The following is a 15,487-nucleotide window of genomic DNA, read 5'->3' on the forward strand; positions in this document are numbered from 1 at the left end:
GTGGCTGCGACCCCGCCCCGCGCACACCCCCAGCGCCCGCGCCGACAGCTCCGCCCCCGCCCGCGGCCGGCAACGCCTCCGGGGCTGCTATTGTTCCTGCGGCGGGGCGGGGGCCGGGCGGGGGGCGCGCACCTCTCCGCCGCCGGGTGGGCTTCGCGGTGCAGAGGTGACCCAGCCGGCCGGGTTTCCCTAACAGACATCGTCGCCGCCCTTTGTGAGCGTTTTTGAAGCGTTTCCGTCAAACGTTTTGAAACGCTGGAAAAGAGGGGCAGATGGGCTACCCTCTGTTCTCCAGGTGAAGAAACGACCGCGGAGAGGAAAAGGTGACTTGTCCAAGGTCACACACCAAAAAATGGGCAGGATCGGGATTGGAACCCAAGTTCCGACTCCAGCCGCGCAGTTTCACAGAGATGAGATGCTACGTGAATGGCTGAATCTCTAGGACCTCACCCCCACCGGGTTCCCAGATGCGCCACACCGACTGAATTTAAAATACTTTGGAAAGTCTGTATTGCTCTCTCCCCCTAATAACAGCCAAGATTTAGAGAGGACTTGCTGGGTCCGAGGCCTGGAGGAAGCTCTCTGCAAGCGTTTCTCTCCAGTTCTTCTTTACAGCCTTACACGGGAGTTTTCATTCTCATCTACAGATGAGGAAGTTGGGACCCAGAGACTTCATGATCTGCCTCTCAGACCACTGTTCTTCAGGCCACATCTTGCTAGGTGATAACCCAGACATAAGATCCTGGACTGAATTCTTGGAAAGTCTCTGCCCTCTTCATTCCATTATACTGTCTCCTATCTCAGAAGGAATTTTTAAGTCTCTTTGAAAAACTCACCAGTTTAACTCGTAAAATTAAGAAATGTGTGGGAAAACCACAAAGAAAGCCACATCAGGAAAAATGCCCTCAATGTAAAAATGAGACAAAATACTTACATAAACAGATAATAAAAAGCTGACTGGCTTATTCACAAAAAAAAAGTGTAGACAATAAATATGTGAAAAGAGAATTAAAGCCATTAGTAATAGAAGATAAGATAAAATTCTGTCCCCACCCCAGGATGATTAACAAGAAGTGACAAATCCTCCAACTTTTAATTTATACTCTTTGGGAGGGCAATCTGACCATGAATGAAAAACCTTTAAAATGCATTTACCCTTTAATCTAGCAGTCCCACTTATTGGAATTTATCGTACAGAAATCAGAAAAATATATAAATAAGGATGTTTACCAGAGCCTTTTTACAATAGTAAAATATAACCTAACTGTCCACCAGTGGGGACTAGTTAAATATAAAGTATGATACATCTCAGTATGTTGGCCTATAATACAGCTTTAACAGCAATGACAATTAGGTTAATATTTACTGACCTGGAAAAAAGCAGTAATGAGGGTGTATAAGAAAATCCTATTTTTCTAAAATGTACATGTGTACACATCCATAGGAAAAAAAGTCAAGATGACTATACAGCAATGGTTATCTCTGAGAAATAGCTTATGAGAAATAGTTCCTTGTCCTTTATGTTTTTCTGTATGATCTGAACTTTTTTTTGGAAGCAGGGTTTTAAACTCAGGGTACTCTACCACTGAGCAACCTCTTCAGCCCTTTGATATTTTGAGACAGGGTCTCACTTAGTTGCTTAGAGCTTGGCCAAATCGCTGAGGCTGTCCTCAAACTTGCAGTCCTCCTGCCTCAGCCTCCTGAGCTGCTGGGATTACAGGTGTGGGCCATTGCACCTGGCTATGATCTGAATTTTTTCAGTGAAAATTTCTTATTGTTAAAATTTTTAAAAATTATTTCCTTTTAAATTATGTCTTCACTCTGCTATTCACATAAATAAATTTGCAGTTTTTAACATTAAGATTTGCCTCAAACCTCTAAACTGTCAGCAGTGTCATGGCAGTTGTTACAACTACAACTGAACTTCAGACTTTCCTGAATTAGGTGTGATCCCAGGTACCTGACTGCTAAGCCACAGAGGAATGCTCATTCTCAGAGCACTCCTTCAGCAGCTCTTTGAATCTTGACTTTACCTGTGCTACTTCCCTGGCACTCCCAACCCCAGTATTCTGCCTTAAATTTTTATTCATTGACTGATATCCATAGCCCAGGCAGAAATAGTAAGAGTAGATAATACTTAAATAAAAAGGAAACAACCCTGGGTTCCTAAATCATAATTTAATTTACATCTGTGTCTTTCTCCAAATTAGGTAAGAAAAATTCAACACACATTTCTGAAAAGTTTTCAGAGTGAGCCGGGTGCAGGGTGCACACCTGTAATCCCAGCAGCCCAGGAGGCTGAGGCAGGAGGAACATAAGTTCAAAGCTAGCCTCAGCAATTTAGCAAGGCCCTCAGCAACTCAGTGAGACCCTGTCTCTAAATACAATAAAGGGTTGGGGATGTGGCTTAGTAGTTAAGTATCCTGAGTTCAATATCCCTGGTACAAAAAAAAAAAAAAAAAAAGTTTTCAAATTGAAAAGGACTCTAATTCAGAAAGATGATTTCTCTGACTTTCACCATACAATCTCAGAAAAAGAGGATCTAAGTTATCTAATAAAACCCCCATCACACTCTAATATTATGTGTCTCCAAAATACCAGATAACAAAATGATATGGGACTTGGTTCATAAAATCCACTCTGAGAGTTTAAAAGAAATGTAAATTCTGAACATCATTCCAGGCTGGGTGAAGCTCAAGTATCTCATTGCTTTTAAAGTTCTCTAGATAACTCAATGTCCTGTCATATTTGGAAACCTCTGACCTCATCTTGATCAGTCAGCTATTGCTCCATAACAACCATAAATTATCAGCAGCATGAAATAATAATCATTTCTCTTGGGTCTCATAGGGGTTGTCTGGGACTTGACTGGTCAAGGCGAGGCCTGGCTGTATAGTTCTCAGATCCAACTGGGCTTGGGTCCAGTGCGCAGACTGAGTTCTGGTTTATTCCACCAGTATTCATTCTGAGACCCTGGCTGAAGTGGCAGCAACTACCAGAAGGAACTATTAGGGATGTGGCAGTGTTGCACAGGGACAGGCCCAACCATGCAAGCACTTTCTACACTGCCATTTATACATGTCTGCTAACATCCCGCAGGCTAAAACTACTCCTGGGGTTGAGCCCAAAGACAAGAGATTAGAAGTCTATTCTTAAGGAGGTAAGTGAGAGGAGTGAATATTTTTGTACAAAAATCTTATCAGAGATCCTATACTTGGATACTATTAGTTATTGCTGTTTTCAAGAATGTTTTCAGTTCTGAGAACAAAAAACTGAAATTAGAATTAACCTAAATATAAAGGTATTTCTTGGCTTAAAAAGAAAAATGCCAGAGACACTGCGCCCTTTCCTATGAATTGGTTCTTGTCCTCATTAAAGCTTCACTCATGAAAAACATTGCATTCCTTCAAGAAACTTTTTATGAGCATTTGTTGCATGCTAGGCATTACAGTAGCCTCTGGTGGCAAGAGTAATCCTGCCCTAGCTGTGTGGGGATGGTGAGACATCTGAAAATTAACAGTTACAACACAGTGTGATAAATACTAAATATAAATAGACCGAGGGTAGGGTAGGAGTAAATGGCAGATCCCATCCCATACTCCCAGCCCTGCCAAAATCCTGGCTTTTCTGGAACTCCTGCTGGATGGACTAGCTGCATAATGAAGTCCTGAGAAGCAGTAATAAGACACCTGGGGGCTGACAAATTACCCCGCCTGGGGGAGAGTCAGAATGCTCCATCCAGAAACAGGAGAAAGGGTTGATTTATGGTGTAGCACTGGCACAAGCCTGGGACTGACCCCACTTCCTAGAAAGAGGGATTTATATATATATATATATATACATATATATATATATATATATATATATATATATATATATATATATGTATATATATATATCCATATATATATATATATATATATATATATATATATATATATATATTGCAGATGGACACAATATCTTTATTTGCTTATTTTTATGGGGTGCCGGGGATCGAACCCAGTACTTCACACTTGCTAGGCAATCACTCTACCACTGAGCCACAACCCCAGCCCCACCGAGAGAGGGATCTTTAAAAAAAAAATAGGAGAGTGGATAAAGTCATTCATTCAGCACATTGATAATGAGGGTCTATTCCTAGTCCATGAGAATTCAGTGGTGTGTCCAACAGACCTGATGTCTGTTCTTACAAAGTTTAAGGTCAAATACTAATCAAAGTTATACAAATAAAAATAAAATTGCAACATTTTTAAATGTTACAAAGATGAACTTCAGAGGTTTCTCTGAAGATGTGATGCTTGTGCTAAGATTAGAGGATAAATGGGACTTAACCAGGAGACAGGGGAGCACTCCAAGCAAGCCAAGGTAAGAGTCTGAATGCCAGCCAGAATAGGAAGGACCCAAGACAGCAAGGTCCAATTGTTTAGAACTTCACTGATTCAACAACTTCACTGATTTAATGGACATCCACTATGATCTAGGCACTGTTGTAGATACACAGAAACAGCAATGAACAAAGCAAGTCCCTGTTTTTCATAGAGCTTAAACTCTAGTAAAGGAGATGTTGTTGATGGGAGAGAATACTTGTTGGATCACATGAATTAATAATAACTTAAAATTCTCTGAGGACATGCTGGGTTAATTCACTGAGGACTCCAAGGTAATGTCAGACACTATATTTGTTATCAGTAATCTTCCTACCCCCCCCCTTGTTGGAAGGTATTGTTTCCATTTTATGAATTAGGAAACAAAGGCCTAATGAAATTAAGTACTAAGCCTACAAATGCTGGGAAGTTGGAGTCATCTGGTTCACTCTGATCCAAAAGCCCTCTGCATCACAAGCATTTGAGAAGATGGAGGAACATCAGATACAAGATTGAGCAAAGATTGGAACTGTCATGACTGCAGCCAGACTACTTACAATAACCAAGATACAGAATCAACCTAGGTGCCCACCAACAGGTGAATGGATAAAGAAAATGTGATCTATATATACAATGGGGCATTATTCAACCATAAAGAAGAATGGATCCCATCATTTGCAGCAAAAATGGATGGAATTAGAGGACATTATACCAAGTAACATAAGTCAAACAGAAAGATTAGTAGTGCATGTGGATGCCAAAAAAAGTCAACCTGAAAAGTAGAAAACTAATTACTAGGAATTTGGAAGGAGCTGGAGTAGGGGCAAGGAGAGGGTAGAGAGGGATGGTTAGATATGATCGATGCATACTGTTTGCAAGTATAAAAATACCACACTGCACCCCATATGTACAATTAATATTAACTGAAAAACTGACCACAGTCAAGGGCTGGGGGATGTAGTTCAGTAGTAGAGCACATACTTAGTATAGTGGAGGCCCTGTTCAATCTCCAGCACCAAAAAAAAAAAAATCTGCAGCTGCTGAGAGTATGCACAAGGCATCCTGAGCACCTGCAAGAGTGTCAGAAGATTTTGTTGGGGCTTCTTATGATAATGATGCAGGGATTCTTGTGAGTACATTGTCAAGGACTCTGGTTGAAGGTACTATTATTCCTACCCACATTCCCATAATGTGCATGGTGGGCAGAAGGCAAGGAGGCATTTATAGATATCTGAACAAAACATGCAATGGAAACCCAGAGAACAGCCTCCCCACTATAATTTTGTCAGTTTGAAAGTCTTCTCACCCAAACAGTCCCTGTGAGTGGGCAGAGAAAGTGAGGAGGCATCTCTGGGTTTTTCCTGCAGGTCTTTTTATCATACAATTGTTTAGCACTGCTCTGAATACAGAATTAAGATTTTTCTTGATCTTTCAGCAAATGGAAAATTTCAGCTGCAATTCAAAAATTTCTCCAAGGGTTTTAACTCATAAAGGATTGTACCAAAGAAATAGCTTTCCTGACAAAGACAATCACACATAAATGGAAGTAGGAGGTAGAACAGAATAATCAAGAGTGTAAGCTCTGGAACCAAACCATCTGGGTTTGTGTCTTAGCTCTGTCACTTGCTGGTTCTATGACCCTAGGCAAGTTATTTCTCTATGCTTCAGTTCCATGATCTACTCAGTTCCATTTTTATCTACTTCATAGCGTTTGTTGTAAGGATTAATAGGTCCTTAGAGGGTTGGGGGTATAACTTAGTGGTAGCATGCACACTAGCATGCAAGAGACCCTGGGTTGCAAAGAAAAGGGGAGGGGACATATATTTAAAGTACTCAGAACCAAATTTAGTACATCACAAGTATTCAATAAATAATTAGCTAAAGGTAGTAGTGGCTTAGTAAGCATGTGATAAATGTTATTATCTTTGGTTTTTGTGGGACTTGTTTGTTTTTGCAGTACTGGATTAGATTCAGGGGGTCTGCTACTGAGCTATATATCCAACAATCCCCACCCCTTTTTTTAAAATTTTGAGACAAGGTGTCTCTAAGTTGTTCAGACAGGCCTTGAGCTTGCAATTCTCCTGCCTCAGCATCTCATCAAACTGGGACTACAGGCATGTGCCACATCATCAGCAAATGTTACTTATTTTCAGTGACAGTTGTCGAGTACACTTATACACTAGGATGAAAGTTCCATATGTATTACCCAATATATACTACTAAAAACATAAAAGATGTTAATATTATCTTCATTCTCTAGATTAGAAAACAGGTTTAACAAGGTTAAGTCATTTTTCCCAAGGTTACATAGTCAGTGGGCAACAAGGCTGAGACCAGGTCTATGTAATGTCACAATTAGTACTCCAGATCAAAACCCAAAGGGTTAAATTCAACAATCAAAAAAGGTCCTTTGGGCTGGCTGCCTATTGAAGAAACCTGCAGAAGGGAAACCTGGTGACTGGAGGGGCAGCCAACTGCTGCGGGGAAAAGTTGGACAAATAGCCAGGTGGGTCAAAGGGAAAGACAAGAGGTTACAGCCAAGAGCCCAGGAACTTGAGAATGGCATCCGCTGAGCTAGAATCATGAGAGACAAAGCAAGGAGCTAGGCACATGGAGGAATTAGAGAGATTCAAAGGAACTAAATAATTATATCTTATCACTGAATGTGTTTAAGTATGTCAGCTTGTCTCTGTATGTATACATATGTACTGAGCATATGTCATTTGCCTGTGTGTATACATATGTAATGAGTATATCAGCTTGCCTCTGTACATATGCATAAGTGCCAAGCATATGCCATTTTACTCCCTGTGTACATATGTAAGGAATGAATATATATCAGGTTACCTCTGTGAGAGTGTGCATGCATGTATACTTGAGAGTGACAGCCAGGCCCTGTGTTTATACATGTACATTTACATGTGTATACTCAAGCATATATTACTGTATGTATCAACTCAACTGTATATGTACATGTGAACTTGAATTGAGTCCATAATTTTTTAATTCTTCTTCCTTTTTTCAGAGTTGAAAATTATTCCTTAAAATCTAATGGCTTGGCAGCTTTGCATTGGGGTCAATATAGTTGGACTCAGCACTTAGTCTGGATTCCCAGCTGAGTTGCCAAGGTAAAACAGCAAGATCACATTCTGAGGCTGTTTCTCTCAGCACAGAACAATAGTGCTAAGACATAAGGCAACTTTGGCAGTGGTGACCTCAACAACGATGAGAGCAGGGGGTAGGGCAGGTCAGGGAGCACAGTGACAATAGCCCCATTCATTCAGCAGTATTTAGAGATTGCTATTATGTGCCAGGCAACTGTGTAAGGCAGTGAGGACACTGAGATGAACAAGACAGGCACAGTCCCTCTCCTGTAGTGTGGTAGGGATGTCAGACTTTAAACAACCACAACTATGAAGGGTTTGCAAAGGCTCGAGAAAGCATCCAGCCCCTGATGTACCAGGAGCTGGAGGTATCAAGGAAAGCTTTCCAGAAGTGCCATTCAGGCTGAAGCTGGATGACAAAGAAGAATTAGAAGAAAGTAAGAGGGAAGAGTATTCTATAAAGAAACCACATCATTAAAAACGAAATAAAAGATATGGCAAATTCAAGAAACAAAAGCAAATACCACATGATCTCTTATGCAGAATCCAAAAAAAGTTGATCTCAGATAAATAGAGAGTAGAATAGTGGTTCCAAGACTCAGGAATTTAGAAGTGGGGAATTTGGTCAAAGGATACATAATTACAGTTAGATAAAAGGAATAAGCCAAGCATAGTGGCACCCTTGTAATCCCAGCAACATGGGAATCTGAAGCAAGAGAACCACAGGTTCAAAGCCAGCCTCAACAACTTAGCAAGATTCTGTCTCAAAATAAAAATAATAAAAAGGGCTGGGAATGGCAACGTGGTTAAACACTGAATTCAACCCTCAGTACTGCCCCCTCTCAAAAAAAAAAAAAAAAAAATAGAAGAGGGCCAGGGTTGTGGCTCAGTGGTATAGCGCTTGCCTAGCATGCGTGGGGCACTGGGTTCGATCCCTGGCACCACATAAAAAATAAAATAAAGGTAAAAAATATAGGGAATATATATGATCTATTATATGATACAATAGATCAAGAGATCTGTTAAACAGTATGGTCACTGTTTCATGGATATATTTCTTTGCATGTGTGCTGTGCATTGAACTCAGGGCTCTGCACATGCTAAGCACATGTGCTACCATATACTGTTTTCTTGAAAAAAATGCAAAACAAGTGGATGTAAAATATTTTCACCATAAAGATGATAACTATGTGTGAGGAGATCCATTTGTTATTTAGCTAGTTGTAATCATTCTGTATATATAATTTAAAACATCATGTTGTGCACCATAAATACATATAACTTTATCTGCCTGGTTTGTTGTTTTTCTGTTTTTGTTTTTGTTTTTTTAAGAAACAGTCTGGAGAGTGAATGACATAGAATAAAGTTGGAGATGTCAGGGAGCAAGGGGGCAGCAAATCATGTAGACCTATTAAGCCGGAATAAGGATTCAGATTTGAATTTAAGTTTATAAGCAGGGAATAACCTGCTTAGATTTGTGTTTGAAAAAGATCACTTGGTTAAAGGGTGAACTGTACTAACATCTCAGTTCTGCTAACATCTCAGTTCAGCTGGGGATACAATTCAGTGGCAGAAAATGCTTGCCTGGCATGCATGAGGCCCTGGATTCAACACCCAGCACTTCACAAAAGAAAAGAAAAAATTCAATGAATCTGTTAAACCAGAAATCATGTGGGCTGCAGAGTGCAGCATGGAGTGAAATGACAAAATGTACGCAAAGAAAACCATCTATTAAACACGATGGTCACTGTACTTAATGATATAGTGTATTCTTTATGATGGTCCAAGTAAGTGATGATGGTGACTTGGACCAGGTAAGATGGGGACAAAAGTAGGGCTGGGGTTGTGGCTCAGTATAGAGCACTTGCCTAGTACATGTGAGGCACTGGGTTCAATCCTCGGCACCACATAAATATAAATAAGTAAAATAAAGGTATTGTGTCCCTTTACAACTAAAAAAAATTAAGATGGGGACAAGTATATAGACTGGACAGATTTAGCAGATAAAATCATGAATAGATGTGGGAGGTAAGAGAGAGAAAATGTCAAGTGACAGTTATCCCCAGTTCAGTAGCATTTATAAAATGACCCACTCTTGAGGAAAAGCAGGTTTGAAGAGAGGAAAATTGAATTCAGTGGTAGGTACACTGAGTTTGAGGTGCAGTGAGGTATCAGCATGGAAGCCTCCAGTAGTAGTTGGATTTATAAGTCTGGTGCTCATAAGAGAGGTTTACACTGGGCATCAGAGGATTTAAAAAGTCATAGAAGTGAGTCTGAGGACTTAATGAGATAAAAGTACAAGAGAAGAGGGGCCCACACTGGAGCTAAGGAACTCCAATGGAGGGAACTGAGTAGGAACTGTTAGAAAATTAAGAGGAAAACCAGGAAAGAACAATGACCAAGTAACAAATGTGTTTCCAGAGCAGGATGTGGCCAACTGGTCAAATGCTGCTGAGAGGTCAATCAAGATTAGTATTGAATAGTGTCCAATGGGTACAGCCACTTGAAGCCACCAGTAATCTTAGCAAGGGCTACTTGGTAAATTGGTAGGGGAAAAATCCAGATTAGAGTTTAATGAGACATGAGTAAGAAATAGGAAGAGGAGACAGAACATTTAGACAGCTGGGCTGTGAAGGGAAGAAGAGAAACAGGCAGGATGTGCCTACAGGTAGGGGAAGGACTTTTTTTTTTTTTTTTTAAGAGAGAGAGCGAGAGAGAGAAAAAAATTTTTAATATTTATTTTTTAGTTCTCGGGGGACACAACATCTTTGTTTGTATGTGGTGCTGAGGATCAGACCCGGACCTCACACATGCCAGGCGAGCGCGCTACCGTTTGAGCCACATCCCCAGCCCAAAGAAGGACTTTTTAAGATGAGACCATAGAACATCTAAATGATGGTGATAAAGGTCCAGTAAAGGGAGAAAGGGAGACCTGAATAGACAAGACAGAGAAAAGGATATTCAGTTGTGTAAGGTTCTTGAGAAGACAGAAGAATGAAATTCAAAGCACAGCGGGAAGGAATGGCTTTTGAGAGCAGATATTTTCTTTGTAATGAGGAGGAAGGAGAGAATGGAGGCTGAGGCAACTGGGCTTGTAGACAAGGTATTGAGACTCTGAGGAAATGCCTGGAGCATGGCTTCTGTGCTCTCTGAAGGGGAAGAGGGGGCAGGGCAGAATGGGGATAAGGGTTGAGGGGAGTGGCTGCATCAAAAGGTAGTGGAAGGGGCTGGAGATGTGGCTCAAGTGGTAGCGCGCTCGCCTGGCATGCGTGCGGCCCGGGTTCGATCCTCAGCACCACATACAAACAAAGATGGAAAAAACTAAAAAATAAATTAAAAAATTTAAAAAAAAAGGTAGTGGAAGGCAGCTATAGTTCCACCAAGCTCTCCAACAGCTCTCTCTCAGCCTCTGCACCCCAGTCTTCATCACCATCTTTGATGTGAGCAATTGCATTTTCTCAATCTTATGTAAAATCTTACTTTTTAAAAAACCTGATCTATGATATACAGTCTATATAATAGACACCACTCCAAGACAAGCACCCTGGTCTCTCCCTTCCAATCAGATAGCTGCCCCAGTCCATGCCACACAGATATTCTGGGTCAGATTTGGAAAGGGTGGGGAAAAAATTGAAGTGGCCATTGAAGATAATGGGAGAGAAAGCATATGATTTTCTCCAGCAGAGTGCAGGAGAGATGGATCATGCCAGGCAGACACCAGGGAGGCAATCTGGAGCCAGGATATCCTGCTCAAAAGAAGGAAGTTGGGAGCCTTTTCTCTTAGGTGGGCATTTGCTGGCATTGGGGGGAGATCTATCCCTAGTATTCCCTACATCCAGCAAAGGAATTCTAAGGGAGACGCCCTCTTAAAAAAAGATGAAGAAAAGTGAGTAGCCGGTGTGACTTGAGGTGACCTAAAGTAGAGTTTTGTCAAACCCAGCACACCTTTATCCACATGAATGCTGACAAATTGCAAGGCTAATGTAATCACCATTTTGCAATCCTCAGTGAAATAACAGATTCTGGTAAGAGTCATCAGTGGATGCTAAAAACCACTGGGTGAAAGATTATGAGGGGATATTCACAGAGTCTTAAAGGATCACCCCACAGATAACTTAATATGAGCAAAATAATTTATAATGGTGAGATTTTGCAAATAATATCAACCTTCAACAGGTGATCAAATTTAGTATCATCAGTGATGAGACAATTCACCAAGATGTGCCTCCTGTGAGGATGGCAATGAGAGATATGCGACATTTATCTATGTGATAGTCATACGGAAAATATTTAACCTAAATCTAATCACAAGGATGGAATCACATCGATCCAGAATGTGGGGCACTTTACAAGGCCTGGATTTTAAAAGAAATTAATGTCATGAAAAAAAAAAAAGAAGAAGAAGAAGAAAGCTTTGTTCTAGATTATATAGAGACAGAACAACCAAATGCAGTAAACCTTGACTGGATTTGAGAAGACAGCAATAAAAGACATTAGGATTACTGGAGAAATTTAAATCACAGACTTCATATTAGATATTACCAAATTAATGTTGATTTTCTTAGGTGTGGTAATGTGATTGTGGTAACATTGGAGAATATTCTTATGCTTATAACATGCATGCTGAAGTACTTAGGGATGAAGTTTCATGATGTCTGAAACTTTCTGGCAAATGATTGAAAGAAAGACAATGAAAATCAATCGGTAAGTCTAGGTGAAAGGTGAAAAAACAAAGATTAAAAAATCTCAAGGCAGTCTATTTCTTAATTACTTCACCAAACATTTTCTTTTTGTCATGACCTTGGATAGCTTTATGCTCATAAGCATAAACTGTGCTGCTTAATGTGCTAAATTAGATTGAAATCTTTAAAGGCATCACAGCAAGAAAACTGCTCTGCAAAGCTTTTTAGACATAAAAGAACTTCTAATTTGTGTAGGACTATAAGTAAAGATATGGTAAAGTGGGAGAGCAAGCCACAAAATAATAAAAAGAATGCTTTCTTTGGGGCCAGAAAACCTTTGGTCCAGAACATAATGATGCAGATATCAGTTTCCTCATCTGCCAAGTGGGGCTAACAATCATCTCTGTCAACCTGATGTATAGGTACGAAAGAATACACGAAAGCCCTTTCTAAACTGGAAATGGAAAAGCAAATGATTTTTATTTAGTGCCACATGATGATATCTTATTAGCTGTGGTTCTCAAATGTTATACATAACAAGCTACTGGGAAGCCTGTTAAATGTGTGGGATTTCAATTCCATCCTCAGAGATCATGACTCAGTAGGTCTGGGATAAGGCCCATACGTGGTCTGAAACCCACACCTGGTGAGCCACCTTGGAGGAGGTTATTGTGATCTAAGTCCTTGCTACTTAATAGGTTTGGTCCATGGACCAGAAACAATCCCCATCACTTAGGAGCTTATCAGGAATACAAAATCTGACCCCACACCAGTCTTCCTGAGTCAAAACATGCATTTTAACAAGCTGTCAGGTGTTTCCTGTGTGTATTCATGTCTAAGAAACACAATAAAAATGGCAGCACTGATTAGAAACCTCTCTTTTTTGGCTCGATCACTGATTCTCAGCTTGCTTTAAGACAGAATTGGGGCCTGTCACCCTGGCTGTTGCTGACACCTTTAACCTCATTTAGCTCTTCTCTCTGCTTTTCTTTGTTTCTGGCTCTTCATTGTCCTGGCAGATCTTTGATAAATAAAACCAGCCCATCGAATGCCATGCTCCTGTGCCATGAACACACTGACCAAAGCATACTGACTTGGCATCTAAATCTAATTAACTTACTTCTTAAGTATGTGTTTTTTCTTTTTTTTTTTTTAATTGGAGTGAAATATAAAATTTTCCATTTTAACCATTTTTAAGCATATGGTTCAGTGGTACAAAGTACATTCACACAATTGTGTCATCATCACCACTATCCATCTCCAGAACTTTTAGCACATGATTTTGAAAAATCAACCTCTTAAAGCTACATTTCCTTATCTATGGGTAATTTTATCTATACCTGCAAAATATTTGAAGCATTAAATGAAATAATATATGAATATGTCTAGAGCCCATAGATATTCAATAAATAATGAAAACCTTCCTTCCATTTAAAGTAGGTTTTCAGACAGCTCTCTTTTACAAGAGATATTGCCTTTAGAAGTCCACTGAAAAGAATTTTTAAAAGTATACAAAATCTACATGTTCTGGGCACATTATTGCCTTAGAACACTGAAATCTGTAAAATAGAAGTATCCTATAAGCTATAGAATTGGACAATTTGAAACACTTAAACAGCAGCCAATTACATTTTGCTGGGAAAATTACATTTTGGGAAGCACCAACCCTTGTGTTCCCACTATATAGAAATTCTTGTATGGTCTATATTTAGATTATGTTATTAACAGTTTAAGTACAATCATTATCCTAATATCAATAACATTCACAAATATTGCTTTCAACCTTGGGGCTTATCCACTTGGATATAGTATTTGAATTCCATTAATGTACACATTATCTTTTAAGGAGAATGCTAAATTGCAAACTTGGGTTACATGTAGTAAACTGAAAAGATTAGTTTAACTTCAGAATGAGACTAATTAGAATACAGGAAGGGAATTTAGAGATCTTCTTTTCTAACACACTTATTTTATATACAAGGAGATGAATATCCGGAAAGATCTAATAAGTTGCCCACAATCACATGATGAGTTACCAGCAAAGCTGGGACCAAAGCCCAGGTTCCAGGAGGGTGTCCTGGTATTCACTGGACCTTGAGAGATGGGCAACACTGCAGCAGCATAGGTTACATGAAGGGACCATAGAGGGTGGAGAGCCTGCCAGGTAAGGGCTCAACAGAAGTGATTTCACAGAGCCTGGCTATTCAACTGAGCGACTCAGTGATTGTGTCCAGGGAGAATCATAAAGAGGGGAGACTAGGAAGAGAAATTAAGACGAGGCTTTGTGATGAAAGGAGAGATCTTCTCAAACTCTCTTGTAACACAAAAGGCCAAAAGATCTAGGAAATTCTTGTTTTTGATTTCACAATTTACAAGGCTCTTCCATATTTATATTCTCATGTGATCACTATAGCAATCATGAAAAGTTGATATTTTGCAGATGATAATCTAATACACAGGAAGTCAACGTTCTTTGCAAAGCCAAGATTTAAGAGAGACCCCCCACATACACATAGAAAGTCTGTGTTATGATTCTTAAAAACATGAACTCTGGAGCCAGATCCCTTAGATTCAAACCTTTCCATTTCCGTATAGAGCCCGTATGACTTTGAGAAAATAAAGGGACTAAAATTTGCAGTGTTTATTATGTGCCAGGCACTGTTCTAAATACACATGCAGGCCATCCCTGACTTACAATGGTTTGACTAATAATTTTTGACTCTGTGATGATGCAAACATTATAAGCATCCAGTAGAAACTGTACTTTGACTTTTGATATTTTCCCAGTCTAACAAGGAACAGTAGGATACTCTCTTGTGATGATGGGCAGGACAGACAGCTGCAGCTCCCAGGCAGTCCCCTGGCAGCCACCTTGGCAGTCATCTTGTCAAGTAACCTCTACTCTACAATGCAGTGTTGCTATCATGTTCTATAGTGTATTAAATGCATTTTTGATGATATTTCCAACTTACTATAAGTTTATCAGGATGAGACCCCATTGTACATATTGGCAAATCTATACTATTCATTTATTTCAACAACCCAAAGAAGCATATTCTATTATTATCACCATTTTAAATCCCTTCTACCTGCTGAAAATTTAAAGGAAGGAAAGAAGGAAGATGTGTCTAAGGAGAAAATGAGAAAGGTGTTTCTCCCCTAGATTCCCTGTTCCTTAATTTATAAGGTAATCTCAACTCCTTGGTATCCCACTAGCTCACTTACTCCCTGTAATATTGTCTTAGATTAAATTATTTTTCAAAAACATTCACTTTCTCTTCTCTCCCTCGTAGGAGGAGTCTACTTCCCCTCCCTGGACGTCAGGTTCAGCCAT

Source organism: Spermophilus citellus, assembly GCF_964194105.1.
Source record: "Spermophilus citellus genome assembly, chromosome: 2".
Lineage (NCBI taxonomy): Eukaryota > Metazoa > Chordata > Mammalia > Rodentia > Sciuridae > Spermophilus > Spermophilus citellus.